Source organism: Ambystoma mexicanum, chromosome 1p (genome assembly GCF_040938575.1).
Source record: "Ambystoma mexicanum isolate Mex_15411 chromosome 1p, UKY_AmexF1_1, whole genome shotgun sequence".
Lineage (NCBI taxonomy): Eukaryota > Metazoa > Chordata > Amphibia > Caudata > Ambystomatidae > Ambystoma > Ambystoma mexicanum.
The window spans coordinates 289,217,869-289,245,075 of NC_090921.1; the positions used below are offsets into that span (position 1 = coordinate 289,217,869).

Consider the following 27,207-nt stretch of genomic DNA (forward strand, 5'->3'; position numbering starts at 1 on the left):
GTCCTCAGGCCATCGAGTTTCCACTATCAGTCTGTTGAAAGACGCAATATAAGCCAAAAGGTCTTGATTACCCTGTCGAAATGAAAGGAGCTCATTGTCCAAGGCCTGCCCCTGTGAATGTCTTGCAAACAGTTTTTCCATACTGAGCTGAAAAGCTTGAAAATCATGGCGAACCGGATCATCTTGATTAACTAGAGGGATCGACCAGTCTGCCGCATTGCCACTAAGGTACGAAAGCACGAAAGCTACCTTAGCTTGATCAGTTGGAAAGGCTGCTGGCCGGCATAAGAAGTGCAACCGGCACTGATTAATAAATACTGCAAACCTCTTTGGGTCACCAGAAAATCGTTCGGGCGGAGCCAGAGGTACATTCCCAGGTAGGTTGATCTGCACTGGGTTCGTAGAGGATGTTGAAGGAAGATTTGCCTCTGATGCGGGTAACGGAGTTTGTCCGGCTTGTGACTGTAGCAATTGTCTAGCGAGATCGTCTATTCGCTCCTTGGAAATAATCAGTTCCCTTCTTAGAGCATTCGGTTCCTGACGGGCTGCATGCACTTCTGCTCTTAGTTCCCCAAGTAACTGGGCTAGCTGGTCGGTATCCGAGGTTTCCATAGCGCCTGGGTGGGAGTTTTGCGGTAGGCTTTGCGTTCTGTAAAGCTCACCTGATTCCCGCAGAGGCGCCAGTCTTGACTGGGTGAATGCCGTATCTTCAAAGGTGATGTGTAACACACGGTTGGCTCTTTGGGCTGGACCTCTGTGCACTGTATGTCTGACTCGAAGAGTAAGATGTCTGCAGATAGAAAATATGGGATTAATGAACTGGGGTTATTGGGTGCCTCTCTCCTCTTCCCTTTCTCTTCTCCTGTAGAACCCCAAAGGTTAACGCCCTCACCTTAGGTAAGTGAACGCCGAGCTCTCCATCTGCCTCGGGGCAGGGTGCCGTAACCAGTTTCTTCACTGGATAAGGGTGCAGGCCTCTTGACCTCAGAGGACTGCTGTCCGTCGTTAACTGCACGAACGGTAAGTTCTGGGCACTTCAAATGTCTTAAAAGTCTTTTGTAATGATATCTCTTGTTTTGCAGGGTTCCGGCGATGGCGGATGGCGGGCTGATGAGAGTTGAGGATCGAACCCGCGTGAGGAATAGAAGCGCCTGGAAGCACGTAAGTAAGCGCTTGTAGCCTGCTTCACGATGCACACTAACTGTCCCTTTTATCTTGCAGGTACAAGTTCTGAGCTTTAGAGAAGCTGAAGGGTGCTGGAATACCCACTGGATTCGGCGTGGGAAGGAGTAATGGCACGTGAGTAATAAAGTTGCCCAATGTCTTTAAACGCACCTTCTTTTGTCTTTCAGATGCGGGATGCAGCGCCGAAGGCCTCCGGAGCGTGCAAAGAGCTGGTAAGCTTTTGTCTTTCAGATGCCGGAATGCAGCGCGAGGCGTTGGTGACAGCCGATGGACCAGGTAAGAGATGCGCTGCCACTGAAGACCGTAGTGCTAACCTGTTCTTTCTTTGTCTTTACAGGTGCTGCTGAAGACTGGATTCCAGGATGGTAAGCCTTTGTTCCCTTAGGCCCAGGATCAGAAGCAGAAGACACGATGAGCGTTCTGCTGCAGAGAATGCAGAATAACGCAAAGCAAGATTCATCCATCGGGTGTGGTTTAAATAGCCTCCTGTAGTGCTTAGGTGTCTCCTTCCACAGCCACGCCTAGGTAAGAAAAGAGTTCCTGCTTTCCAGAAGAGTTCCAGTGTTCTGAACCTAGGGAGTGGCTCCTGCCCCACCCAACAGGAAAAGTAGTCCCAAACAGAAGAGGATCAGGGGTTCAACTGGCAGGTAAGTAAGCAGCATGGTCTGCTGCAGGTAAGTCCACCCAAGCATTATGAGCCCGGCGCTTCCAGCGCTGGGACTGGGCATCTTTATGAGCCTGGTGCCACTGGCGCCAGGACAGGGTCCAAAAGGTCCCAATTGGGACTGGCTGGCACTCGGAACCGGGGTTATGGGTCTGCTTCCAAGGGAGTCGGGCAAGTCCTGATCTTTTGGAAGCAGAGATCATGACAATAACTCTTCCTGTACAATTGTTCTCGACCCTTATATGATATGATATGATAGTTTATTTATATAGCGCCTATACACAATGTGTTTCAAAGTGCTTCAAGGCAAGGGAGGGAACAAGGGAAAATACAACGACATTCTTACAGGCCATGAACAGTAAGGATGTGAAATTAACTATCGTACTCGGCCTGACGACATTTCAGATAGTGCAAGAGCTAAGACATAGATAAGGAAGGGACGGGAGAGTGGGAAGGAAATGGAAACAGACAGGCGACTACCGTACTAGGCCTGACGACATTTCTGGTAGAGCCGGAGGAAAACAAAAAAGTGAGGGAGAGGGGTGCAGAAAGGGAGGGGAGGAACAAAACAAGCGACTATCGTACTAGGCCTGACAACGTTTCAGAGAGTGCTGGAGGGCGGGTGGGGGGAGTAACAGTAAGGGGATGGAGAGGGACAGACGAGGTTGCTATCATACTAGGTCCAGGGACAATTCTGATAGAGTAAGTGCATAGAAGAAAGGGGAGGAGGGGAGGAGATAGGAAAAGGGGAAGGGGGAGAGAACAGAGAGTAAGCAGTCAAAAAGAGTGGAGAAGCAAGCGGGGAGAGCAAATACAATTGCAGTAGTCAGTAGTAACACATAATGTTGCAAGCCAAGATACAAGATGTATCGGTAAGATTGCCGGTAAGATAGCTCAGCGGGTTGAGCGCTCGCTGCTGCGATCTGAGTGTGGTCTGCAGGTTGCAGGTTCGAATACCAACAAGGCCAACTCAGCCTTTCATCCTTCCGAGGTCGATAAATGAGTACCAACTTAGGTTGGGTGATAGTGTATATAAATATGTGCTCTGTAAAGCGCTTTGGATAAAGGCGTTATATAAATAGCACATCATTATCATTATTACAAGATGAAGATGGGAACGGCATGATTCAGGGCCACCATGAGTACATTCCACTGGTGGGCTTACACTTTTTCATCTGGATCCCAGACGCTGTTCCTTTGTCTTTGTGGAATCCTTGTCCCTTTGTTACATAGTGTCCAATTGGACAGATACTCCCCTGCCAGGTACTGTCCCACCTAGGTGTACTCTCAATGTTTGTATCCGATTGTCTGCTTTTTCTGCGATTCCATTGTGCCTCCCAGTGCATGTGTATCTGCTTCACACACTTTGTATTATTTTGTATATTCTCTTTGTCACACCCTTGTGCTCTTCGGGATGTTCCTAATTGATGTATAAAGTTTTCGGGCTGTTTTATGAGATTTGCAAAGATTGTATTAAGTTTTATAGTATCCCTTTCCTCCCCTTGGGTTCTTCGGGATGTTTTCATCAAGTTTCTCAGCTCCCTCATTGATCCTTCATTGCCCCCCTGACCGGTCTGGTCCTTTCCCTACCTTTGGGAAGTCTTGGGGTGGTCTTTGGTCTCTTCAGGAGGTGGAACAAGGCTTCTCTGTTCCTGCCGCGCTCATTGTTCTCCTTCTATTAGCTCTGCAGGGCTGCCCGCTCAGCTTTCTCCTTCTCACGTTAGGACCTCTTGGATACCTGTGACTGTCTGCGTCCCGGCTTCCAGTCTCTGGGTTCCTCGATACGGGACCAGCGTCTCTTTCCCTGTTCCTCCAGGGCTGGCTTTTCGTAGTGGGAATGAGTCCCTTTTCCCTTTTTACCACCAGGCTGGCCTTTGTGTGTGTTGGTTCCGCAGTGGGTTTTCGCCTCCTTGCTTCATCTTCCTCGTCACAGTGATATTTTGCATCAGGCTTGGGTGAGTCTCCCTCTTCCTCGTCTCAGTCTTATTAAAGATGCCCTCTGCTAAACCATAACAAATAGTGATTGGTGTGGGGACCAGAGGGATTTGAGTGGGGGTTAAGGAAGGTGAGGACACCAAAGGAGTGAATGAAAACTGCGTTCTCCCAGGGCCATTGTCATCAATCCCATGAAGGATTTCCCTTCCCATGAGATCCACCTGCTGAGTACCACCTCCAGTGCAGGTCCCAGACTTTCACGGTCGTGTTGTATCCACTTGGTTCACTCTCCTGCCAAGTATAAGGCTGTCTCTGATTCTTTTCAGTGTCCAAGACCCTCTCTTTTACTAAGGACCCAGGCCCTCTTGCTTTTGGGTGCGGGTCCCAGACTTGCACGGTTGTATTGTATCCGCTTGGTTCACTCTCCTGCCAAGTCTACAACTGGCTCTGATTTGATTCAGGGGCCAAGACCCTCTCTCTCCAGTTCCTGAGCTCACCCCAATGCTTCCCCAGTCCTCTCACAGGTCCCTGGCAACCTGCGTACCTGCCTGCCTTCTTCTTGGCTGTACCAGTGGTTCCCGGGCAGCTATATTCTTCCTGGAGTCTCCCGTAGCGTTAGGGTGTCCAGCGGGCTCTGCAGCGTCCTTGCAGACTGAGGCTTCCCTTTTGCTGCGTGCTCTGTCTCTTGCACACTTCGTTTTGCATCTGGGTATGGCTCCAGCTATTCCTCTTCGGGGGATGGCTCTCACTCTCTCGCATCTCCTCAGCACCTTTGTTTGAGTTTGAACGCTGATGGAAATCCGACGTCGGACTAATGTATTCTTGGAGCCAATCACTGGTTGTTGGGAACTAGACCGCTCGCTCGGTTCCTCGCGAGTGAGCATTCTCCTCCCGGGCATCTTTTTTGTCACAGTACCAGCCTTAAAGTTATATGCACAATACTTTGTATCATATAGGTTATCATTGGTGTTATGTAATTTGGGTTGGCTAGCCTGGCAACAATATATATTAGCCATCTTCTTCGTCACAGTACCAGCCCCATAGCTACATGCACACTACTTTGTATTATCTGTTTTTTCAGAATTGTTAGATAAGTTAGGTTGACTAACTTGGCAGCAATATATATTAGCTTCATATAGGGAGGGAGTAGGGGGGTTTGTCAAAGGGTTTGGACGTGGCAAAGCGTCTGTTTGAAGAATACATTCTTTCGTAAAGTTGTGTACTTTCAATACCGGGTCAATACAAATGATAGATTTTAACATGTTGAAACAAGCCTGGTTGGTGTTATCCCATTTAAGTTTTTGGGGCTCTGCATTCCTTAACTTGTCGGTAAGGCAAGTAGTGATGGAAGAATAATTCGGTATGAACCATCTGTAATATTCCACCAAACGGAAGAAGGCTCTTAAGTCTTGTTTGGTTTTGGGTATTAGTGTACCCTATACTGCTCTTACTTTCTTGGTTTGGGGTTGCAGTAGTCCATTACCAAAAAAAATAAATACTTAAGGCAGTAAGACCGGCCTTTCTCAGAGCTAAGTGTTCTTCACAAGTGTTCTTATGAATAACTGTGTCATCCAAATAGGGCACGCAGAACCGAGAGAATGATCCATTAAGATGTGAAAGGTCGCGGGTGCACCATGCAGACCAATTGGCAGAACCTTAAACTGCAACAATCCCACATGAGTGGCGAGGGCTGCCTTTTTCATGTCAGATGGATTGATTGGTACTTGCCAATAGCCCTTCGTTAGATTAATAGTGGAGAGGAAGTTTGCAGATCCCAGTTGATCAATAGTTCATCTATTCACAGCATAGGATAGTTGTCGAACTGGAATGATGCATTTAACTTTGTAAAGTCAATACAGAATCTCCATGACTGATCCGGTTTTGCTACTAATACTATTGGCGAGCACCAAGGACTTTGTGATTGCTTCTCTATCTCTAATATATCAGAAGCCAGCATTTTCTCCACTTCCTGTCCACTTCCTGTCAAACTATTCCTCTACGAGAGTCAGGTATCCGATAGGCTTTTAAACTGACAACTTTATTGGGAGTACGGGTTGCAATTACCCTGCAAGTCTCTGAGATGGGCTCCCCATCCTGACAGGGACATATCCATCCTTAGAAGAAGTGTAGAAACAGGGGCCTGAAAAAGGCATGAATTGCTCTAGGTTATGTAGAGCTTGGTGGAAAGGGTGTGACCGGTGTGACCGGTGGAAAATGTCTTCACACGAGACCGATGCTTGAATCCATTGTCAGTTGAGTTCTTCCTGGATTGGTCTCATTTTCAACCTGCAAGTAGGAACCAGCAATATACAAGATGACAGCATGCCCAGCAGGGACTTGTAGTGACACACCATGCTTGTGCGTTTTCTTAAAACCCACTGATCAGCTGGGAGAGCTGTTTTTCTCTGGGATTAAGGTCTGACTTGTGGAATGCAGGTGTCTAGTTCTGCTTTAGGAAGAGGGCATTCTATGCTAGCATAACTGCTGACTTTTCATGATTGATGGAGAAACTAGATTTGTGATGGTTTCGTTCATCTGATGGACCACTCGATGTTCATACCTTTGTGTTTGCTTTGACAAGCTAATTGTCAACGTACGGAAAGACCTCTACACCTACTCTTGTTAGGTGCGCTGCCCCACCGGGGCAAACATTTGGTGCAGATCCTCATGACTGACCGTAGGCCAAAGCATCCAGAACTGATAATGCTTGTCTCCTACTGCAAACCCTGGTTAGCGCTTATGTACTGGATGAATGGATATGTGGGAATACGCATCCACTAGGTCGATTGCAGCTAGAAGATTGCCCTTCTGGAGCCAAGAGAGGCCACATTGGGGTGTGGTCATTTTGAAACTCATGCGATTAACCTATTTGATCAAAATGCGCAGGACTAGGAGCGGGCGCCACTGTCTTTATGACTAGAATTCCTTCCCTCCTTGATTGAGAGGAATGGCCTCCATAGTGGCTTTTTGTAGCAATTTGTCCACCTCTAGCTTGAGCTGACCCATGTGGCGTGTATTGTGTGCACGTGGAGGTAGGGCAGGAGTCTGTGTGAGGAATTCTGTAGAGGAACAGACGTACACATCCGCAGGAGATCCTACACCCCTAATTTTCCTGTTTTGGAGACATAAGACAGTGCCCTATCTAACACCAACTAATTTACCAATACTGCAGCGAGTATTTAGAAGATGGTATCCATTGAGTCAACCATATCGAATGTACCCTTGAGTTGATGACAACCTGCAGAAGTAGATCCCTGAAGGAATATGGGAAAGAGCTAAGAAAATGGACTCATGATGTCATAAGAAAGTGTGCACAAAGTCCTGAAATACTGAGTGAAGACAATGTATGAATCATAGAGGAGAAATGACTAATTAAAGAATCAAGTGAACCTTAAAAGTGTAAAAGAAGATTACACGTTAGAAAGTGCTGCAGAAATCATAAGTATAATGAATGTACATACAGTGAAACGCAAGATAGATCAAGTCATCGTACAGGCTAGCTACAAGTAGTGAATAGAATACAGGCGCAGCCTACATTGTACAGAAACTGGACATTGGTATCAGGAAATAAGTAAGCCAATGAACCATGAAGAGAAAATGAAAGGCTGTGTCGCAGTAGAATAGCAGGTTGTTGGATCTGCATTGGGAGGCTGGCTGGCCTGAAGTCAAGAACTGAGAAGTCGAGGTCAGCTATCTACGCTGAAGAGGAACATGTGTGCGGAGGATGAATCTTCTCACGTGAAGGTGTAAGAAAGAACACAGAAGATGTTACGTTATGTTACTTTTGCATTTATATAGCGCCTTATGTATCATTGGTATGATCTCAAAGCGCTGGTAGGATGAACGCCCCCGGGAACCGTAGTTCAAGTCAGTTGAGAGAGAGGGAAATAGAGTCGTAAGGTGCGTGGGTGCAGCTGGTGAGGCGTTGTATGATAGCTGCTTCTTAGCAGTAGGTGAGGTGTTTGGGAGCTTAGGAGAGTGTGTTCATTCTGGAGGGTTGACACCCAGATTGATTTCTGGCTGCGTTAGGCCTGAGGAGACGCTTAGACGAGCGGTGAGTGCTCAGCTAGCTGTGTTTAATTAGGATGTTGAGGAGTAAGAGGCAGGTGTTAGTATGAGAACAGCTATACCGAATGTGTCATAGTATCGCTGTGTTCTAGTTGAGTGGTGGTGTATAGGAGAGAGTAAGCGTGGTAGTGTGATATGGTGGTTTCCGATTCCGTACATCCACTCGATTCCTTCTGTCCGTTCCGTGTACTCCATCCGTTCCGTGTACTCCATCCGTTCCATTGGTTCCATCCATTCCATCCGCTCCATCCACTCCATCCGTTCCATCCACTCCATGCTTTCCAGCCACTCCATCCGTTCCATCCACTCTATCCGTTTCATCCACTCCATCTGTTCTATCCGTTCCAATGGTTCCGTTCCGTTCCATTCACTCCATGCGTTCCATCCACTCCATCTGCTCCATCCATTCCATCTGTTCCATCCATTCCATCTGTTCCATCCACTCTGTCTGTTCTATCTACTCCATTTGTTTCATCCCCTCTATTTATTCTATCTGTTCCATCCACTCCATCCACTCCATCTGTTCCATCCACTCCATCCGCTCCATCTGCTCCATCCACTCATCCGCTCCATTCACTCCAACCGCTCCATCCACTCCATCCGTTCCATCCACCCCATCCGTTCCATCCACTCCATCCGTTCCATCCACTCCATCTGTTCCATCCGTTCCCTCCACTCCATTGGTTACATCCACTCCATCCATTCCATCCACCCCATCCATTCCATCCGTTCCATCCACTCCATCCGTTCTATCCACTCGATTCCTTCCATCCGTTCCGTGTACTCCATCCGTTCCGTGTACTTCATCCATTCCATCCATTCCATCCGCTGCATCCGCTCCATCTGTTCCGTCAACTCCATCCGTTCCATCCGTTCCATCCACTCCATGCGTCCCATCTACTCCATTCGTTCCATCCACTCTATCAGTTCCATCCATTCCATATACTCCATCTGTTCCATCTGCTCCACCCGTTCGATCCACTCCATCCACTCGATCCACTCCATCTGTTCCATCCACTCTATCCGTTTCATCCACTCCATCTGTTCTATCCATTCCATCCGTTCCGTTCCATCCACTCCATGCGTTTCATCCACTCCATCTGCTCCATCCGTTCCATCCGCTCAATCCGTTCCATCCATTCCATCTGTTCTATCTGTTCCATCCATTACATCTGTTCCATCCACTCTGTCTATTCTATCTACTCCATTTGTTTCATCCCCTCTATTTATTCCATCTGTCCATCCACTCCATCCGCTCCATCTGCTCCATCCACTCCATCCGCTCCATCCACTCCATCCGCTCCATCCACTCCATCCGTTCCATCCACACCATCCGTTCCATCCACTACATCCGTTCCATCCACTTCATCCACTCCATCCACTTCATCCACTCCATCCGTTCCATCCACTCCATCCATTCCCTCGACTCCATTGGTTCCATCCATTCCATCCACTCCATCTGTTCCATCCGTTCCCTCCACTCAATCTGTTCCATCTACTCCATCCGTTCCATCCACTCACTCCATCCGTTCCAACCGTTCCATCTGTTCCGTTCCAGTCGCTCCATCCGTTCCATCCTCTCCATCCGTTCCATCCACCCCATCCATTCCATCCACCCCATCCGTTCCATCCACTCATCTGTTCCATCCACTCCATCGTTCCATGCTTTCCATCCACTCCATCTGTTCTGTTCCAATCGCTCCATCCGTTCCATCCACTCCATCCGTTCCATCCCTTCCATCCACTCCATCCGTTCCATCCACTCCATCCGTTCCATCCGTTCCATCGACTCCATCTGTTCCATCCACTCCATCCGTTCCATCCACTCCATCCGTTCTATCCGTTCCATCCACTCCATCCGTTCCATCCGTTCCATCCATTCCATCCGTTCCATCCACTCCGTCTGTTTTATCTACTCCATTTGTTTCATCCCCTTTATTTATTCTATCTATTCTATCTGTTCCATCCACTCCATCTGTTCTATCCACTTCTCCTGATCCATCTATTCCGTCTACTACATCTGTTCCACCCACTCTAATCCGCTCCATTCGTTCCATCTGCTCCATTTGTTCTATCCATTCCAAACTTTTTGTTCAACTCGTTGTGTTTCGTCCACCCCTTCTGTTCCATATACCCCTTCTGTTCCATGCACCCTTTCTGTTCCATCCACCCTTTCTGTTCCATCCACCCCTTCGGTTCCATCCATTGTACCTGTTTCATCCATTCTACCTGTTTCGTCCACTCTACCTATTTTGTCAAATCTACCAGTTCCACCCATTAAATCTGTTCCATCTAATCCATCAGATCGATCCACTCCTTCTGTTCCCTCCGGCTCGTTTGATTCATCAACTCCAACTGTACTGTCTACTGTATTCATTATATCCATTGCATCCGTTCTATTCATTTGATTTGTTTGTTCCATCCGCTTCGTCCGTTCTATCTACTTCATCCATCTGTACCATCCCTTTCATCTACTTCGTCCCTTCAGTCCGTCTCATACCTTCCGTCCGCTTCGTCCCTACCGTCCGCTTCATCACTACCGGCTGCTTCCGGCCGCTTTGTCCCTTCTGGCCGCTTCGTCCGTACTGTCCACATCATCCGTTCCATCCACTTCGTCCGTTCCGTCCACTTCGTCCGTTCCGTCCACTTCGTTCGTTCCGTCCATTTCTTCTACTTCGTTTGTTCCGTCCATTTTGTCCGCTTCATCCGTTTCATCTACTTCGTCCGTTTCATCTCTTCTGGCCGCTTCATCCGTACCGTCCACTTCGCCCGTTCCGTCCACTTCTTTCGTTCCATCCACTTTGTTCGTTCCGTCCATTTCGTCCACTTCGTTTGTTCCGTCCATTTCGTCCGCTTCATCCATTTCATCGGCGTCATCCGTTCCACCCGCTTTGTCCATTCCATCCGCTTCATCCGTTCCATGCGCTTCATCCGTTCCATGCGCTTCATCCGTTCCATGCGCTTCATCCGTTCCATCTGTTCCATCCACTGCCTCCGTTCCATTCACTTCCTCCGTTCCATTCTCTTCCTCTGTTTCATTCACTTCTTCCGTTCCATTCACTTCTTCCATTCCATTCACTTCCTCTGTTCCATCCACTTCCTCAGTTTCATCCACTTTATCTGTTCCACTTCATCTGTTCCATCCGCTTCGTCTGTTCCATCCACATTGTTTGTTTCTTTCACTCTGTCCGTTTCATTCATTTTGACTGTTTCATCCACTTCATCCGTTCCATCCACTTCCTCCGTTCCATACACTTCATCTGTTCCGAATCATCCGTTCCATCTGCTTCGCCCATTCCATCTGCTTCATCCTTTCCATCCACTTCAACCATTCCATCCACTTCATCCGTTCCATCCACTTCATCCTTTCCAACTACTTCATCCGTTCCAGTTACTTCATCTGTTTCATCCATATCGTTTGTTTCATTCACTTTGTCTGTTTCATTCACCTCGCCCGTTCCATTCACTTCATTCGTTCCATCCACTTCATCAGTTCGATCCACTTCATCCGTTCAATCCACTTCCTCAGTTCCATCCACTTCACCTGTTCTGCTTCATCCATTCCATCCACTTCATTCGTTACATCTGCTCTATCGATTCCATCTGTTCCATCCACTCCATCCGTTCCCTTCATCCGCTCTATCGATTCCATCTGTTCCATCCACTCCATCCGTTCCATCTCCTTCATCCGTTCCATCCACTTCACCCATTCCAGTCACTTCAACCCTTCCATCCAGCTTCAACGCTTCCATCTGCTTCCGTTATACCTATTGCATCTGATTCATCCACTTCATCCGTGTCATCTACTGCATCCATTTCATCTGTTTCATCTGTTGTATCTGTTTCACCCATTGCATCGGTTTTATTCATTTCATCCATTTCCTTTCTTTCAACTACTTCATTCATTTCTTTTTAGTTATCCGTTTTAATTTACACTGGCAATTTTAGTTTTCCATTTGTCACGATCGGGTCTCGATGCTTTTTGATTCGGCAACCTTGGGTTACTGACTATTGTTGCTGATTAAACTGTTTGTGATGAGAGTCGATTTTTATGGGAAGAGCCACGTTTTCAGTGATTTGCGGAAAGACATAAGGTCTTCAGTGAGTCGGCTGTGGGGTGGAAGTGAGTTCCATAGAATGGGGGCCACTGCTGAGAATGATGATCCACCTAGCCTAACTGAGTTGGTTTTTGGTATCACTAGGAGATGGGCAGAGCTTGATTTTACAGTGCGTGGTGGATGGTAGGGTCTAAGTTTGACCTGTAGATATTGAGGTCCAGTTTTATGCATTGCTCGGTGTGAGATGCATAAGGTTTTGAAGGTCACCCTTCGGCTAACCGGGAGCCAGTGCAGAGTTTTGAGAGCTGGGGCGGTGTGATCCCTTAGGCCAAGAGCTACTAGCAGTTTGGCTGCGGCATTTTTAGTTTAGTCAGGTGGTACGCGTGGACTCCGAGATAAAGGGAGTTAGCATTGTCTAGCCTTGACATTACAATTGATTGGACCGCAGTGAGTCTGTTGGGAAAGGAGAGATATGGAAAAATGCTCTTAAGAATTTTGAGGTGGTAGTGGCAGGACTTAGAGACGTTGTTGACTTGGTGCGAGGTGGTTAGGTCAGAGTCCAGAGTGCATCCAAGCTTTTTTACTGAGGTTGAGGTTGTCTGGAGTTGCCCATTGCTGGTGGCCAGGGTAGAGGGTGCGGAAGAAGTTCGGTGTTGCCACACACCATGATTTCGGTTTTGGAGGGGTTCAAAAGGAGATGGTTTGTGGTCATCCAGTAGTCAATGTCAAGGAGGCAGGCAGCTAGGTTGTGTTGGCAGCTGGGTTTTGAGTTAAGGAGTTGTAGGATTAGTTGGGTGTTGTAGGCGTAGTTGTAGCACCAGATATTGTGCAAGCGGATTATTCGTGGGAGGTTGGACATGTGGAGGTTAAAGAAGAGGGGGGCTGATAGGCACACTCCTTGTGGAACTCCGGTGTTGGCTGGTCGGTCGGCGGAAGTGAAGGAGGCGAGGAGGGTTATTTGTTTCCTATTGTTAAGGAAGGATGCTATCCACTTGAGTGCATTTCCACAGATTCCTAGGCACTGGGGGCGGTCGAGGAGGATAGAGTGGTTGATTGTGTCAAAGGTAGTGGATAGGTCAAGAAGAATTAGTGCAGCGCATCCCGCAGAGTCTGCAGTGTTTTTAAGGTCATTCCAGACTGAGGTCAGGGTGGTTTCGGTTCCGTGTCGAGGTCTGAAACCTGATTGAGCGTGTTCTAGGAGATTGTTGGCTTCGACAAGGGCGTTTAGTTGGGAGTTTGCAGTTTGGTCGATGAGTTTGGCAAGGAACCTGGTGTTTGAGATAGGGCGATAGTTTTTGTGGTCGAGAGGGTCGAGGCCTGGTTTTTTTAGGAGAGGTTTGACATGAACAGTTCTGAACGCGTCAGGAAAAATTCCAGAGGAGAGGGACTCGTTTATTATGGTTCTCGCGTATTCTCCTGCGCAGGTAGATGCAAATATTTCTTTGAGGGTTGAGGCTGGTCAGGGGTCTAGCAGGGAGCCGGATGGTTTCCGGGCGGAGAGAAGTTTGGTAAATTGGTCATTTGATATTGGTGTGAACAACGCGAACGTTGGTTGGGTTGTAGTTGCAGGCAGAGGATTGGCGGGTGGGGTGGGTGGATTGTGCGGTGGGTGCAGGAGGGCCAGTTTTTTGAATAGGGAGTTTGTTCTTTCGAGAGCAGTGGTGTAGAGAAGTGCAGAGAGAGTGAGTCGCAGATTGATTGAGAAGGGGTTATTTGGGTGGTGGTACATGACGGTTTGGTGAATTCACAGGTGATTTTGTGGAGTTCTTTGCTGAGGTTTCCACTGTTGAGGATTCGAGAGTTGTAATGTTTTTTTTTTGCTTTCCGGATTTCGGCTTTGTAGTGGCGGTGGTGCCGTGCTAAGGTGGATCTGCTCAGGGTGGTTTTATCATTCTGGCACTTGCGTTCGAGGGAGTTGTTTTGCCAAGTCTTAATTCATTAAAATATTTAAAAGATTGCAGAATCAACAGAATCATGGTCTCTTGTCACGTGTGTCAAAGCTGAAAATAGGGATTGAACTTGGGAGTTCCAGACACAGTAGCGAGTGCCCTCACTCTCGTTGCAGTCATAGGACTAGAATACTCTGCAAGGCCAAGTACAAAGAGAATTTTATGGCAGAAGGCATGGCTGATGAGAGATGTTGGGCTAATTGGGTGGTAGGACAGCGCCATGTCCTATCTGCTTGCACCTGAGTCTTGGCCTATGTGCTTCTAATTGAATTGAATGTTCCAGACATGGCACAAGCATGACAAAACAATTGTATTAGTCTATATAACGAAGGAGCTTATAGTTGGAGAATCCAATGAAATACTGTGTAACTGATTTTTCTTATTACACATATGAAGAGGTAGTCATAAATTGTCCACCTGATGTCTGGCAGTCAATGACAAACCTACCTCCTATATGAGTGTATATCTAGATGTGTCCCTAAACCAATCCCAACTCTTGATAGGTTTTTCACTATTGCCACGTAGCATGACATCATTCTGACGCAGAAAGAAAGTATATGATTGTATTTCATGTGCAAATCACTGAGAGAATGAGCGTGCGTACATCCGTTGATGTTCGTTGTAACTTCCCTGTTTTAGATAATTGCTAATAAAACAGCAACTTGCCATCTTCTTGAGTTTGTCCAGTTATTTTCTTCCACCATTAGCTGGAAGATCGTGGATTTTCCCGTGGAGAGCGGCCGATAGAAATAAACTTGCAAGAAAAACCGAGACAGTGGGCAGGTCCCTCTTTGAAGAAATCCTTGCTTGGTTTCCAAGGGTGCTCCGCGGACGGAAGGCAGAGTGGTCGGATTGGAGGAGGAGTCGATTAAATGGATGAAAGTAGACTAAGGGAAATGGCAATATAAAGGGGCAGGGTTGTGATATTTTATGAAAATAAGTTGCTTGACAGGAATTTTGTGTAGATAAAGGAAGGCCTAGGTAATACTACTTCAAGGGAGATAGAAGAAGACATCTCAAATTCCATTCGGAATATTAAGAGAGAGGATATCCACAGTGAGAATCATGGAAGGAGACGTCTTAAGCTCTGTATGGGGTAATATAATTGGAGGCGTAGGAAGAATACCTCTTACTATAAATATTATAGGGAAAAGATAAGGTGATAATGTTTTTTTTTAATGTGCAGTGTTATTATTTTAATTATTATTTGATGTATGAAGTTTTGAAAAGTGATACATTGTGAAGTTTGGAACTGAAGTTCTTTTGAGTTAAGTTTAGTAAACGGTTGGCGCCGGTCAGAAGACCGATAGGTTGTTGAGACAAAAGAGGATTGAGCAGTGATTGATGGTACTTGCTCATATTTATTGTTTTTTGTGTTTAGAAGTGGTAGCCAATAAGCTTTGAGATAAGTACAGATGTATTAAATATAACAAGGTAACGATCTGGTAAGTATCGACAGTTAATTGTGACTTGTCATTATGGAGGACACTTCTCTTATACACACCTTTGTAAAACAATACCACGACATGCGCCCAAGCTCAAACAGTACAGTGCAGAATGGGTAAAGGGCACAGAAGATAAAATGTTCATACCATGGCCACAAGGGGGATCATTGTCAAAGACAGTATTACAACACATGACCACATATGTGCACGTTGCGTACACAGGAAAGAAATTAGAGAGAAGACTGGCAGTTTTAGAAGTCTGGAAAATGTTTTAAGAGGAGAAAGATGACCCGCCACCGGAGGAGTGGATGCTTAATCATCATAAAGGGGAGGGCATCGAGCCTCTTACTCCACCTGAAACTAAGAATGTAGATGCAGAAAAGACTGAATTTTATCCTTTTAAAGAATTAAAAGCAGTGGCGGCGTCTAATAACCTAGTATATGCACCCCGCCTCCCGCTTATAGTGGTGATGACAGTCTAGAAGAGAGTAAAAAGAAGGAAGACGTGAATAGGTTCATACAAGATAAAGAGGAACAAGGCGAGTCATTCAATATATCAACAGATATAGACAAGGCAATTATGAGATGTAAAGGGGAGACGGATAGGGCCGATGAGGTAACTCTTGTACAGGACGAATGGATGGGAGGACAGATATTACTCAAGTTAGATGGGAAAAGCATCGAGGAGGTTAGGCAAAAGGAAGACAAAGACGAGCAAGAAAAGAAGGTTACGGAATGAGAGAAGCGGTTTAGGGAGGATGAGCAAGGAAGGAAAAACAGGTAAAAGATATATAGAGAAGAACACAAGAAAGACGAACGTGGGCAGAAGAACAAAGGAAGTATGAAAGTCGGAAGAAAGAAAGGGAAGAAAGGGATAGGAGAGGAAGAAGAGGCACAACGAGTGAAGGAAAAAAGATTACAGAGAAGAGAAGAAGAAGAATGAAGAGAAGAAATAAGAAGGGAAGCACAAAAGCCAGAAGAAGTGAGGGTAAGAAGAGATGCGAGAGAGCAAAGGGACGTGGAAGAAGGAATAAAACAGCTCTTGATGAGGGATACAGATCGACTGATATAACAGATGAAGGTATGTTCAGAGAGGAATGTAGAGATGATGACCTAACGTTTTTCATAAGCATTACATATTGGATAAAGATTGAGAAAAGGGAAGTCCCACAGTGAATGGCACTGATGTGGCAAAGACCAGCGTTCTTTCAGGAAGACACAGAAAGGTACCAAGTGTCCTAAGGGCTACGGGCCCATATGACATTAGCCTATTGAAGGGAATAGGGGCGGTTAAAATAAAACTCAAGCCAGGAGCAATTTTACCCCAATCAAAACAGTACCCCATGTCCCGGGAAGCTGATGACGGCATATTTAAGACTATCTCAGCGTTCATGAAACAGGGAATCCTAGTGCCATCGGACTCCTCATGCAATACTGCGGTGTATCCGATTAAACAATCAAAAGGGAGGTTGTGGAGATGTATCCAGGACTTGCGCCCTCTTAATTAGATTATAGAAGTAGAATTTCCATTAGATCGGAAACCTGTGATAATATTGTGTAGCATTCCAGTTGAAGCTAAGTATTTCACTGTGTTTAATCCCATTGCACAAAGACTCACAAGACCTTACTTCCTTTATGTTGAGACAAAAAAGACTAAAACATACTTATTTGCCTCAGGGTTACTGTGAGTCCTGTCGATTATTAATAGGGTACTACAGATGGATTTAGGTAATATTGAACTCAAAAGTACAGTAATTCAGTGCGAAGTTGACATATTCATCTGTAATGAAACAGAGGATGAATGTGGGCAGGACTCTGTTCAGTTAGTGACTGTATTGGCAGACAATGGATACAAAGAAGGTAAGGAGGAATTACAGTATTGCCAGGAAGAGGTGTTGTACATAGGCCAGTTAATTTCACATGCAGGAAAGAAAGTGACACCTGAGAGAGCTGAGGTTATTATGAAAACACCAAAGCCAAATACAGTGAGGCAAATGCAGCAATTTCTGGGCCTATGCAATTATCGTAGGGCCTGTGTGTTTGACTACAGCACATACACAAAACCACTTTTGCAACCACTTGAGAAAGCACAAGTTGGTAAGGAAAAGATGGAATAGACTGAAGAAATGGAGGAAGGATTTGAGGAATGAAAAAGAGCAATTTGTACAGCTCCAATTTGGGGAATTCCCAATTATAGTGAAGAGTTTTATTTGTTTTCACACACAAATGGATCAGAAATGACAGCAGTACTCACACAAAGAACAACACTAGGATATAAACCTTTGGCGTATTACAGTGGGATTTCAGATCCAGTTATGAGAGGACATTTTCCATTCAAACAATCTTTGGCTGCTGCTGCATTTTCGATTAAGCAGTCCACAAGTATTGCTACAGGCTGTGCAATGACACTACATGTGGAGCATGCCTTATTTTACATTTTAGAGAGACCCAAAAGTACATTGACGAGACAAAGAGCATCTACATATAAAGTAATGATTTCTAATCCAGCGATTATTATTGTGAGATGTAAAATAGTGAAGGAATGCAGGAAGTTGGTGGGCACCACGTGGTTTGTTTAATTGCTTATATCCACACTCTAAGTGTAATATGTTTTGAGTTACTATGATTGTTCTAGCCTGGAGCTACAGTAAGAGAAGGTCCTATGGCATCAGGACCAAAAAGTATGCAAAGAAGAAAATAAGGTGAATCCACCCTATTAAAACTGGTGCTCTCAGTTCGCCCTTCTCAGGGCTTCACAAATATGTGGTTTAGTACTTGTAAAGTTAGAAAAAATATATTGATCAAAATGGTAATTTGCTTCCAAAAAGAATTTTAATTGTTCATAGGAATTGTTTATTCACATTCCTATTTGTGTACTACTTTGAGTACTATGGTTTCATATTTCATGAGGCCAGGCAAATATAATGGTTGGCTGTTACATGTACATGTGCCAATGCATTTCGGTTATAAACCATCTTTAGGGCTGTACATATTCTCTAGGTTCAATATTAAGCTTTGCCCAACATCCACTTTCATTGCCAAACGTATTTATAAAAAGAACAACAAGGTTAAACAAAATACAATTATATTCATACACAAAAGGAATATTAAGCACATACCAATCGTTTTTATATCCGCGATTATGTCCCAGATTGTTAGTTTAAAGAAAAACAAAAATAAAAACTTAAAGTCAGCAATGCTATCGAGATTCTAATGGTATGCACGGTAAATCTGGTTAAAGGATCGAAATTCAGCATAGGCAGCAGAATTGGTAGTGCTTGATGCTGCGCTCGAGAAACACAAAGATCAGGAAGTGACGGTGTATTGTGATTCTGCCCATGTGACGTCAACCGTACACGCAGAGCTGTCATGTAGGAAAAGGAGGGGTTATCTCCGCGCAGACGGCAGTCCAGTGCAACATGCTTCTTTATTGGACAGGCTCATTAAGGCACTACAACTCCCAGTGGCCATAGCAGTCGTAAAATGTGCAGCGCATACTGAACGAAAATACTTTATTTTTCCCGGAAACAAAGCTGCAGATTTAGAAGCTAAAAGGGTTGCATAGTGCTCCGAAATTTCAAGTTTCGAAACTGAAAATGTTAAAGAAGTATCAAATAGAAGCATTGGTACAAGGGGGGTTTAATATGCTGTTGATTATGCAACTAATAGAGATACAAGGAAGAGCCCCACAAGAAGCGCAGGAGCTATGGAGATGTAGGGGGTGTTCTTTATTATTTATTATTTATTTATTAATAAGGAGACAGGAAAGCACTGGAAAGCCAGTGATGCCAGCGACAGTACTGAAAGTCGCACTTGAGTAGCAGCATTACCCCGCGCATATAACCCGAGAAAGTCTTGCTGCCACTATTGCAGAGGGCTGGTTTGTTCCCAATTTATTGGAACACGTTGCACAGTTCATTGTGAATTGCATCGTGTGTAAGAGGACTCTATGGGAGTGGGGACCCGGAAGCGCCGGCACCATTGCTGACAGTGCTGGCCCTTCTGTGAAGAGTCTGCCTACTGGGCCGCTGTGCCCGGCAGGGTCAGACCTATTGGGCGCAGCAACCAGGCAGGCAAACACGTTCTTTGCCAGTCCAGAAACAAGGGTGCCAGTGTGCTTACCAGCCCCCTTGTTTCTGGATCGGCAAACTCGAAATGTTGCCCAATGAGTTGAAAGTGTAAAATAAAATCTAAATTTCATGAGGCGTGCAGGCAAGGACTCCGCTGACATGTACATGGATCATCCAAAGAATGTCATTTACGCAACTTTCACCTCAGTTCATAAGTGACACATGAGCCTACAGCAAAAAGGAGGAATGGCGGAAAACCTCTGAAAAAGAGGGCCATAAATGCCTACACTTTCAGAAAAGGTCACTAGGTGATTATCAGACTAACACCCTAGGACAGATTAACCAATTCCAGGTACCTGTCACCCGTAAAAGTAGAAAAGGTATACCAAAACAGAGTAACACACGGCATCAGAAACAACATGCTGAAAGGGGAAAAGGGCAAAAAGAGCAAGTAGCAAGTTACAGTATAGGCCATGGGGCCACCAACTCTAGTAAGAAGGATTTTCGAACAACTGCCTGAAGAAGGGACCAACATATTTAAAGAGCAAGAGTCAAACTACAGGGTATCCAAGTTAAGGGAGCTTATGGCGTTGGAATCAAAAGGGTACAAATGACAAAGACTGTAGTGCATATTCCAAGACTTTGAGTTGAACTATACATTACAAACTCACAAACTCTTCTTCTTACTGTAAGAAAAGAGAATGATCCATTCCTCTATTTGTTGTTAGTACTGGGGAGTGGTAAGCAGGCTATTTCTGCCAAGAGGAATGGATTTAAATGGAAACCCTGGAGCAGGAAAGAATACAAGTTAATGTGAGGGGTTAGAAATGCAATGCAGACATTTTTGTGAAGGTTTTTTCATAAAAGAGGATTCCCTGCCTATCAAAATAAACGAAAAGAAACACTCTAACAAAAGGAATCTGTCCCTTACAATTATACATACAACAAACATATAAAGGAAATATATGGCAATTCAAATATAACAAATATTACAGTTATGTTCAACATAAACTCAATAACTGTTTCTTCTTGTAACCTGAGTGATGTTCCCTTCCCCAGATCAAAGCAGGAATTTGTATTGACAGTTGCAGATTACTAAAGTTCCATTTTACAACAAAAATTCCGATGATAAGTTTCTTCTTACTCCAAAAGTCTCTCTCTTGGACTTTCCAACAGTTCAAAAGAAATAACAAATCTTTTTATCTCCACTTGTAGCAAAGAGCACAACACAACTTCTTCTTTGGAAACAAAAGCACTTCGACAGTTCGGTTTTAGCGACAGCAAGGTTTTGTCTGATTTCACAAAACAAAGTAGTGGTCTTTGCCACTTCTTCTTCTCAGTCTTTAACCACAACACAGTACTTCAACAACAACTGGCCCTGTCACCTGCCAGGTCTACCACTCAAAATATTTCCCTTGTGCTGGTATACTCGCCTGCCAAGACAAAAAACTTCTAACTATGCTACAAGCACTTCTGTGGTAAATTTCACGTCAAACAATTTAGCAATGAATACTTCTTCTGAAAAGACATGAAACAGATTGGTGCTGTTTATGCCACATGCAACACAGGTTATGCTTCTCTCCTCCTAAATGCTTTATACCAGGAGGGCTGCTCTCCTGCCACAATAAAGTCTTTTGGCTTTCAACAATATCACAATCAACAACTTCAGTATAGGCTACTGCTTCCTCCATTCAATAATGACATGCGCTTTAAAGTGCGCAGAAGACAGACATTCGCATTCACCTGCTGGGAACAGCTGTAAGGGGATCCGCATTGCATGACAGGGTCATTCATGATCTTGTCTTGCATTGATTTATTTTAAACGTGAACAGCAGTGGTATGAACCACTGATGTCATTGTTAGATTGCGATCCCTCAAACAGGGACAAAAATGCTTAGCATTTCACAGCAACAGACCCTTAATAATCCTGTCACTGTGAAATGTACGCGGGTGCTGGGACTCAGTCATACATTTGTGTTGGGAGCGCACTCCTGCTAATATCCTATACACCTTTTGCTCTTTTATCCATCCTCCCTCCTTGAGAATAAGGCAACTTTTGCAGTTCTAAATGCAAATTAAAAAAGCATGCCCCTGCTCTTTTTTATTTATCTGTCTTAGATTTTTAGAATTGGGTCCAAAAGTCGCAACTTTGTTTGGTGAAGTTGTGCTAGCGCCTTCATTAAAATGGGCCATAACACGTCAGTCCATGACAGCAGGGACGTCATTTCACCAAAATGCCAGGGGTAGCGGAAGTGACATCACACGACCCTTGACCTCCCATGACATGGCTGGAAGTGATGTTATTTGATCAACCCTGAAGTCATATCACGGGAAGCAGTGGAACATGACCTTTCACCCCTTGACAAAACAGGAAGTGGCATCACAAGTTCACTACGAACAATATGGTTACGATATGACTATAATGTAATATACATTTCATACAAGAATGGATCGACATATGTATCGTTAAAATCAGTGTGTATAGGCCCATATTACCAAATTACTCTGAATGCAAGCAGACGTCCATGGCCAAATGATAATGATTATGTTATTATATAGCACTTACGCTTATGCGGTTTATATAGAACACATATACATACAATAGCACCGAACCTGTGTTGGTACTCCTTATTCGACTAAAGAAGGATGAAAGGCTGAGTTGAGGTGTTGAAGAACATACTAATTCTGTGACTCACCCCCTGAAGTGTGCCTGAAATAAACCTTTAATGAGTCTAGCAATTATTGTATAGAATTCCAGAAAGAAAGTCAAATTATTTGGTATTCCTATTCTTTCTTATTTAGGGTCTCTGCTGAAAGTGTTAACCTTAGAACCCCTGTATTTTATTTTGGAGGCCTGAACAACAAAGCCTGCCACTCCAGAAGCAAAGAACCAAACCAGGTGCTTGAGAAAGTAACTTGCTCCCAAACCAAAGAATCACAACTCTATCTTGCGCTTACTGAATCAGTTAAGACGACTGGCGCAAGGCTTGTCTGTGTCTTAAGGGTCCCAAAGGCTTTGCTGCCCCAGCATTCTCATCTTTATCCTAGTAAGTACTTCATTGGAAGCTCTGAGCATGTGCAATATAGCAGCCCAATTAATAGAGAACCCTCACCAATCAGAAACATTACTGGAAACTCCAAGATCATGCCTCGCGTTTGCTAATTGCTACAATGCTGTTAAAGGAGACACAACAAATCATCCAAAAAGGTAGAGTTACGGAAAACCATAACATTTGTTTTTTTTTTACCTGATATTCTTAAATGTCCGACCTGAAGATGTGGGCGCCATTTCAAAGCTCTGGATACTAGAATTCCTGGATACTAGAATTAGATAAAAGCATCATTAGGGCCTTCGATCATTACTCTCCAGTGGCTAATACGTTTAATTCCTGTGGCCACAATGTTATTGCAAAAGTTTTAAAAAAGCAGACACCCGAAGAGTGATGACAAGTACAATGGACCTTATTACAAATATGGCGGGCAGTAAAAGAAAATTTGGCAATGGATTTACAGCAATTTGTATTGCACTGCCATATGACAAGTTCAGAGGGGAGTTGGAGGAAAAACCTTGAGATAAACTCGAGATCTTTCCTCCCGGATAATGGAGGCTTTACCACCAGTAAAATTACTAGATGCGATAAATCTCCAAATGAGAATAGCGTCAACTCTGAAGGATTTGCCTCCAGTTTCAAGGCAGTAATCCCATCGCCACTGGTGAACAGTATTCCGGTCTGGAGGATTTATCACATGTAAATCCTCCAAAATTCTTAATGAGGCCGTTGTATGCAGTACTGGCACCTTTCTTATTGAATTACTGTAAACATGAAGACAACCACGAGGTGTGCACGGTATGCGTCTTGAAAAAAGTCCCCAATTTCTGTGTAGTGCAGGAAATATAGTGTTTTGTTTTCTTACATTCAAAATCAGCCCTGGTGGGATGGGGGGCGTGACCTGGCCAGAAGGGTAAGCGATCCCTAAGGCCAGAGCTCCCCTTAGCCCTGCTACATGAAGTGAGGCCCTGCCGCGTCCCCGACCAGCTAACTGCCACATGCGAGCTGGATGTCGGAAGAGCCTGGGCATAATATGCTGCATTTGTGGCGCAGCTGATGCAGTGATTGAGCAGAATCATTTGGTGGAACACCCAGTCGGTCGGCCGGCTCGCCGTCTCTCCCAAGAAGGCTGCAGCATCAAGATAATAGGACGTGCCATGTTTCCCCGCCCAGCAGCAATACACCAAAGATCCTGCAAATAAATCGAGGAACAGGGAACCCTGGCTGTTAGGACAGTTTTTCTGAAGTCCAACTAAGGGCTTAGTAAAACTATTCAACTGAGGCAGTACTAGACTCCACTCTTAGTAATAAGGCTGTACCACCAGAGTTCATGGTAGCATAGACAGAGCAGCCAGGCTTACCTTAGGAGGGAGAAAGGGCTGTAGAATTAGTACAAAGAAAATTGCAATACAAATGTTCCAATGAAACACTATGCATGATATGATATGGCATTTATAACGTGCCTATACACAAGTGTTTCAAGGCGCAACAAGGCAAGGAAGGTGGAACAGAGGGAGGACAGAGACAGCGATCCTACTAGGCCAGGTGGCATTGAGATCACGCAAGTACAGGGGAGGGGGAAAGGGGAAAAGTGCAGTGGGAAAAGGGAGGGGGCAGTGCAGTACATAGAATAACAGTAAAAAAAATAAGAAAGACAATAAATAAAACTGCAGCCAGCTGGTGGCAAGTGAAGGGTAAGTGCAGACATCAAGTGTCAAGTGCTAGTAGGGGCTGTAGAGATATAGAACAGCCCCCGAGTGCAAGGGTTGCCAGGGGGGCAGTGCAGGTTTGCAACTGGTGGGGGGGACCTGGGCCCAAGATCAGAGGGTAGCCAGTTAACCAGTGCAATTTGAGATTCAGCCAGGAGATCAGCAGGGGAGAGGAGGAGAAAAAGTAGTAGTGAAGAGGAAGTTCTTGAGGTGCTTCCAGAAGCAGAGATGGTTCTCCTCCAGTTTCAGAGAGGCAGGGAGGCTGTTCCAGAGGTAGGCTCCAGCAGAAGAGAGAGATCTGCCACCAACTCGCTACTTGGAGAAGCGACTAATCCTGAGGGAGTTAGAGGCAGATGTAAAAATAAATGATTTCTTTAAATACAAGTAGGCCCAGATAAATCTAGGGGTAAATAAGTACTATCACATAGTATATGTAATCACAATTATCAAAACAAAACACTATGCTTGAAAGTCCACAGACCAAAGTATAAACCTTATTTGGAACAACTAACTGTAGTTCTAGGGAAGTCAAACCTTTTCATACACATTCAGTATATGTCACACCTATTCTTGGACAGTAAACATCAATGGTTACTTTCACAATGACATTCAGTAATGCAAGGGCAGTAGACCCTACCAGTTGTACAGTGACTATCAGTACAAATCACATAATCAGTCAACTGGACAATATACTTTTAGTAAATAGTGAAACACTTATTCTAGGTACAGTAAAAACCTATAACTCCTTTTGCGATAACATAATTATACTAGGCGAGTAAAGCCTAAGGATGTAATATTCAATTACAGGTGCTTTTGAGATCAGTGAAACACAGATAGAGATATGCAGTGACTCTGGTAATTTAATTTTGGATGGCACACAGCTAATTAAAGGTAAGTAAAACCCATATACTTTTTATCCTCACAATGGAGTCCAGGTTAGATCTTTCCTAGCTAATCAAGTACCTTATGTATGACTTATTGGGGGACAGTTAGAACCACAGACTCTTCTTGTGTCTGTCTAAACAACACAGGGAAAGCAAAACCCAATGTTACACTTTACTGAATGACTCAAAGTTATTTTAGGTAGGCAACATCCTAATACAGACTTATTCTGGACAGGAAGGCTAGCAGTAGGTGAGGCAAGACCCAGTTTGGGGACACGCATACAATTATCCTAACAGGACTAATCTGGCGATACCAACAGTTGGAGTACACTCATGCAATTATCCTGCAGGAATAATCTGGTGAAACCAACATCTTACTTTTGGGAAGAGGCACAACCTAATCACAGGAAAGTAATATACCTTCAGATCTACTTTCTATTAGAATGGCAACACGGTTTCTAAGGAAAGGAAGATGTTAACCATACTTTTAAGAATAGTGCATCACACATCCAAGGTAAGTAAGAACTTTTGTAACTGTTCACTCTTAGAGTTACAGTTACCAACAAACTCTTTTTCAAGTAAGTAACTATTAAACACTTATTTTCTTTTATAGGCAAAAGGCCCAATACTTAAAAAGTAATTCCCTTGTTCTTGGAGCATGAATGTTCTCAGTGGCAGAAGGGGGTGGAGGATAACTATGTGCTAGTGACCAATAGACAGTGTCAGAATAGGTTCTTGAGTAGCAAAAGTCAGAGTTCCTTAGGAAGACTGGGCAAACAGGTGAGTACTTTACTTCTCGATTTAGAAGAGGGTCCAGGGACTTCGCAGAAGACACCCTAGCATTATTCTAGCAGTGGGACTGGATTCACTGGAACACCCCACAGCTACACAGAAATCCTAAGAGACTTAAGATAAGTACATAGCCAAGCCAACACAGTACCTCAGCATTGAAGAAGATTTTGCAGCAGGAGGACATCAGGATCTGCAGCCAAATACCCCGTCAGTGGATTCCTTGTCGTGGTGACTGAAAACAAGACCTCAGAAGGAAGTTTGCAGCAGGGATCGATGGAGAAGGCTCTAGGCAAGGTTGTCCTCGCGGTTGTATGCGGTTCTGTGGATTTGGCACCTTTTCAAGGAGCACAGAAGAAGACAGAAAATCATACTTGAATTCTCGTCATTACAAAGGTCCAGCACTCTGTTGAAGGGACTTTTAGGACTCAATTTGTGTCTCTGGAAATTCACCAGGATGCCCACGAAGTTTCAGCGAGATTCGTAATTCAGAAGACCGTGCACCACACAGTGGCTCCGGGTCCTTGGGTATTGAGGTATTGCAGCAATGCGTGGGATGACTCAAAATGCAGGTCTTCTTGAGTCTACTGGGTCTCACCAGGCTCTGGGTCAGGGTCGTCGTTTCCAACAGGCTCCGGTTACAGAGCAGGTTCTCCCATGCTGGAAATCGTTTCAGCTGCTTTTCCTTCATCATCCTCTTTGGTTTCGGTTCCAGTGGTCGACTTGTCTTCAGTTTCCAGGTTTGCAGTATTTAACAGGAAATACAGAACAAAATCTGCATTCTCTCCCTGCATTTTACAAGAAGGAGCGGTCTGGTTGTCCAAACAGGACAGCCAGCCTCCTATTGGGTTTTGTACCCATTCAGGCGAGGAGGAAGACAAAGGGCTGTGGAGTTATGGACTCCTCCCTCACTTCCTGCCTTCACAGACAGACTGGAGCCTTGGGTGGGGTGCCAGGGGAGTCCAAGGGACTCCCGCCGAACATAAAAATCACACAAAGGAATTTCCGTCCCTGGATGTCAGGGGAAGGAACATGAAAGGACAAGAAACACAAAAATGGCAAAAAAGAAGACAGAGGCCAATTTAGTAAAATGAGCACCCTTGGGTGCCTTTACTGCAGCTGTGAACCCAGCCCGTAGTAAATGTGCAACAAATTAATACAAGGTATCACTGCCACCAGCCATTGAAGGTAAGCTTGTCCCTGTAACAGAATTGTTACAGTTTTAGTGTGAAAGGGGATATATTGTATCTCCAAGCACTCCACATAAGGTGGGGGTGCTGGCTTCACAGAATAAAAAGTAAAAGGGATCCAAAGATCCTTTCTACCCTTGGGAACTGTAGTTCTCTCAAGGTTAGCAAAATAAAGTTAAAAGGGTAGCCCCTAGGGCAACTAAGCAACAAC

At 44.8% G+C, this 27,207-nt stretch overlaps 1 protein-coding gene across 3 annotated transcripts in view; it reads right to left on the reverse strand.

Annotated features, from left to right (window-relative positions):
* LOC138569196 (cold-inducible RNA-binding protein-like) overlaps positions 1-27,207 on the reverse strand; it is a 158,326-nt gene that overhangs the window by 95,930 nt on the left and 35,189 nt on the right. For all 3 annotated transcript variants that reach the window (XM_069646974.1, XM_069646993.1, XM_069646966.1), the window contains exon 2: positions 22,623-22,695. The gene's annotated coding sequence lies outside the window, so the exon portion shown is untranslated. The remainder of the gene's footprint in view (positions 1-22,622; positions 22,696-27,207) is intronic.